General features: G+C 30.1%; 1 pseudogene; it reads left to right on the forward strand.

Moving 5' to 3' along the window:
* The first annotated feature begins 2,409 nt into the window (after window positions 1-2,409).
* Window positions 2,410-2,612, forward strand: LOC120781363 (annotated as a pseudogene).
* The last annotated feature ends 2,670 nt before the right edge of the window (window positions 2,613-5,282 follow it).

The raw sequence follows: 5,282 nt of genomic DNA on the forward strand, positions 1-5,282 counted from the left end.
GTTGTGACAAATAGTTTTTGCTTCCGCTACTTTTTGGTCAAGTAGAGTCCAAAGAGATAATTTTTTTTTTATCCGCGGGTAATTGTATTACTGGGGCTGTAGCAGTCCTTTGGTTCCGCTGTATGAATGCTGATACCTCTTCTCCCAACCATTTTTGAGCATTACTAGAGTTACTTTCATTTCCAATCTTTTTAAACCGTGGGTCTAAAAAGGTCGATTTGGCACACATCTTGTCAGACTCTTGCTGGCCAAGTCGTCTCGAAATTACTTCCAACAAACTACTTTTCAAGCATTCTCCCTCCGTAGTTTTCATTTGCTGGGATCTTATTGCATATTGCAGTCCTCTGACTATAGGCACCACTAGTGACATCGTTGGGTAGTTTTGTGCTGAAAGTTCTGTTGTCCATATGCTCTATCGGCTTCAATACAGTGATGGAATCACGTAACCTTTCCCATTCTGATGCATTCAGAAAGTTCGGTGCACTTGGTAGGAAGTTAGTACAGCAGAGAGCGGTTCTTTTATCAAGCATATACGTTCCATCATTATAAGGCCAGAGTTCCATCTAGTAGCAACGTCTTGCTTCATCTTAAGTTCAGCTACTCCCATTTGCTTTTGCATATTTTTAAGTTTTTCTGCTGCTTGAGAGCTATGATGGAAATATGTTACTATAGCTCTGCATTTCGTTATAAGCTCTAAAATCTGAGGAGCAGTCTTTATAGCATCCACAACGCATAAATTTAGGGTGTGAGCGACACATGGGTGGTGGTGTTTTTGCAGTATATCCCTTATCGCTTTTTTAATATTTGCACCGTTATCACTCTCTATCGTCACTATTTTGTTAAAAATTGATCACTCGTCAAAAATGCTTTTTAATTCTGTGGCTATATTTTGAGCAGTATGTGAGCCGAATACTTCTTTAGTTGCTGAGTTCATTTTGCTTTCCCAAATGAAATGACTAGTTACAGACAAAAAAGACTTCTGGCTGTCAGTAGTCCACATATCTGTTGTTATAGAAAGGTGTGAAATATTTTGCAAAATGGCATGAAGCTTTTTCCGTGTCTCGTTATATTTTGAAGTCAACATTGTGTTGGAAAGAAGTTTTCTGTTTGGGATTGAATACAAAACTTTTTTATATATTCTCGAAATCCTTCATTTTCAACAATAGAGAGAGGTTGCATATCTCTTGTAACCATTTTAATAAGAGACTCATCTATACTTCTCTTTTCAGTTTCCGAAAGCTCAGATCGCGTGCTTGTAACAAATAATTTTGTTTGCATTGCCCTTTTTTTAATGGTCCACCACCTGAAAAATTTCTACTGGGTATTGTTGAAGAACTTGTAGTTTCTACGTTCACAGGAGGTACCAAAGAAGCACTACTTATCTCACTTTCAATAGTTTCCACTGTTAAGTTCACATCTCTTTGCGTTGAAGAACAGCTTGGCATATCTAAGTCACTTACAGCAGGTGCTCGTTCGACTATCGCCGAAGAAGTCTCCTCCACACTATGTGATGATGGATGCCTTCGTCGTAGGTGATCGTTCATATTTGATGTGTTACCAGCAAACTTTAAATTTTTTTTACAAATATTGCAGTTGACGTTATTACCATTATTAGTAAAAAAACTCCCACACGGCTGATCTCTTTAATCCAGGGCGCATTTTTGTATTATCTAATTATGTATAAAAACATTTCAGCATTTTCTTTACAAAATACATAAATACATTTTATATTACCACAGAAAACACTGCAATTAAAAATCTAATACCAATATTTATATAAGTTGCGACCCAATTCAAATGTTTTACTATTGATGCTGCAAATAATACCAACAGTTAAAACCGTTAAGTGAATGTATACATAGCTACAATTTCGAATCGCAATACATAACCAAGTTGCCAACCTGCTTAATTCAAAACAATTGGATTTTATCAAACCGACTACAAACTGTCATTTAATCTTGCCAAATACCGATGACCATATGAATCTACTTTAGTCATCTTATTAATTTGGCGATGCCTCCTACATTATCGCTTTATAAGTCTATATTTAATATTATTAATACTTTTCACTTAAATCTATTTTAAGCATCTATTAACTTCTACCACTCATACATGCATTCAATTTAATTTCCATTAACACACATAATTCAATATAAATCATTCAACATAATTTTGAAATATACACAATTTAAGCATTATTCATACATTTGCTGAATATAATACCAATACCAATGAACGAAAAAATAGTATCGAACAAAATTTTCGTTTTGAACGAAAAATTGGTATGAACGAAAAAATTCGAATGAACGAAAAAAATAGTAATGAGTGATTTCTTGAAAATTATCGAATGAATGAACATTGCTGAACTATCGAATAACTTGATTGCTTTTATTCGATAGTCCCCAACACTAAGCTATACTTTACAGGATCATTTCTGTAGTTAGTCTTCATTTAAATTTTTTGGAAAACGACCCGCGATGACGAGGTATATCGTTTTATATGACAGCGTGAGGTTTATGAACTTCATTTCTAATATTGTGTTGTGGCATATTAGAAATGATGTTTCTTCGAAAATCGCTCGCTTACAACGGATAAAACAACTTCTGAGTGGTGATTTTAATGAATAAATTCCAAGGTTTTACGCAAAAATAATGCGGTCAATAAGTAGAGTACGCTTATGTATGCGTGCGCATTATTTTTCTTTCGTTTGTCTTTCATTTTTGCGAATTCTCAACTATTTTATGTGACTTTATTTCGTTCGTCTCTCTTTTTTTTTGTGCGAATTCTTTGAATTTCTGAAAGCGCACATGCGTATACATACATTCATATGAGCATGTGCAGATACACAAGATAGGATAGAAAGATGTATGCCTTTTAACATCGTATACTATACTAATAAATATTTTTCGTACTAATAGAAATTAAATTTATCACAGCAATATTATGTATATGTACATATATTAGGTATATTGCTGTGATAAATTTAATTTCTATTAGTAAGAAAAATATTTATTAGTATAGTATTACGATGTTAAAATGCAAAAATTAAAGACTAAGTCCGTCGAGATTCGAACCTGCGTTCACATTGTGACTTTTTATGTGCTTACCACCAACACCACTATTGACACTTTCGTGGCGTTGTCTTAAGTATAGTTTGGTTATGCATGTAAGAAATATACGATGGTTCAAATAATTTTGTTTAAGTATAGAAATATGCTTTTGTAGAACATTTGCTTTCGCAAACATACAGACAAATGTGCAAACGACATAATATATGTATGTATGTATGATTGTTTCGCATTTTGCTTCTACGCCGGTCAAATTTCTATACAAAAATCGACTGAAATGCATGAGAAAATAAAATGGACAACTAGGGCAAATAATTTTAAAAAAATTTATTGATAATTAAATATAAATGAAAATACATGTAAATTTACTTAAATTTATTTAAAAACTTATTTAAATTTATTAAGAAACTTATTAAAATTTATTGAAAAACTGCAAAGAAAAATAAAAAGAAAATTCATTTGACTTTGACCCAGTTTTGTGCGCAATACAAATGCAACGCCAATAATGAATACAAGAAATTGACTAAACACCATGATATAAGATATACAAATTATAATATGACAACCCAATTCGAAGAGTACAAAAGAGAGATGGTTACGCTGCATATTCCCTTCCGCAACGAAGAGACAGAACTACTTTCCGAGTCAAAATTCCTTCATTTAGACTTTGCTTTATAAAATGTGCATAATGAATTTAAATGTTCTAGTTTTCTTTCATACAAAATGATATGCATTTCTGAATATCACTAAGAAGTATAACTTCTTCCGCGTGTAGGGACTCCACGCACCTTTTTTATTATATTTATTACACAACTTATTATTTATTTATTGCAATTCAATTATTTTACTTTTATTTTTTAGATATATTTATTTTTATTTTTTTTAATTATTATCATTTTTATTATATTTATTTTATTATTTTTTATTTGCTTACTTTAATTAAATTATTATTTTTTGTTTTTAAATTATTATTTATTACTGTTATTTTACTTTTTTGATTATTATTATTTTTATTTTTTAATTTTTCATAATTAGTATTTTTATTTTATTTTTTTTATTTTTTTCGTAATTATTACTTTTACTTATAATATTTTTATACCCTAATTTTTAAAGAATATTATTATTATTATTATTTAATATATTTATTTAATAATTTATTATTTACTTATTTTAAATCAATAATTTTTTTTATTTTTAGGATTTGTTTTTTAAATTTTTTCATTATTATTTTTTATTATATATATTTTTTTTATTTTTATATTTAGTTTAAAATTTTTTATTTGCTTACTTTAATTATTATTTTTTTTGTTTTTAAGGTTTCGTTTCTTATTACCATTATTTTAATATTTTTATTTTTTCATAATTATTACTTTTATTTATTCTAATTTTTATTCGCTAATTTTTAGAGAATATTATTATAATTAATTTTTAATTTATTTAGTTTGTAATTCATTATTTACTTATGTTTTTGTATTTCTCTTCTTGGTTCTTGAGAAAGCTATCAAAAAAGTTCACAACTCAAGTGTCGGTCCTCCATGCATGTAGACCAGAACACCCCCATAAACCATTTCTACTTATTTACGTACTATATATGTAAATACAACAAATGTACATATATGTATAAGCGCCATTTTGAATTCAGCCATTCATGTCAGCTATGCTGATGGCAGTCACCGTTGTTAGGGACGCGCCGCGGCGTTATGCAGTTATGCAGTGTGTCGTTAAAGCATATTCATTTCGCAGTATCTATGGTGAAAATTGTAGTATAGCGGAATATTAGTAGTCAAATATATTTTTGAAAAATATTAAATATTTTTTTAAATATATAATATTGTTGTCTGACTATTATATTCGAGTAAGATCACGTACAAACCTCATCCATTATATATTATTAGATTAGTTGGTGAGGACTTATTTTATAGGTCGGTTTTTTCAATATCTGGTTAAACTAAGTTCTGCTTAAAAAAGCTCTGTATATAAAGAAGGAGACTTGGTTAAGTTACCCAGAACTTAACTGACAAATATGGCTGCTAACCAGACATTGAGAAAACGGCCCTTAGTGTTTCAAAAGCTATAATAGTGCTTCAATAGTTATAATTTTCTTAAGCTGATAATTTTTTTTCAGCCCTTTATTCTGCTATCCGGCTCCGGCTCTTGTTTTGCGGATCCCTTTGATTTTGACTTCTGCCTCTTTAAGATCTACCTTGCTACGGA

This window comes from Bactrocera tryoni, unplaced genomic scaffold, assembly GCF_016617805.1.
Source record: "Bactrocera tryoni isolate S06 unplaced genomic scaffold, CSIRO_BtryS06_freeze2 scaffold_647, whole genome shotgun sequence".
Lineage (NCBI taxonomy): Eukaryota > Metazoa > Arthropoda > Insecta > Diptera > Tephritidae > Bactrocera > Bactrocera tryoni.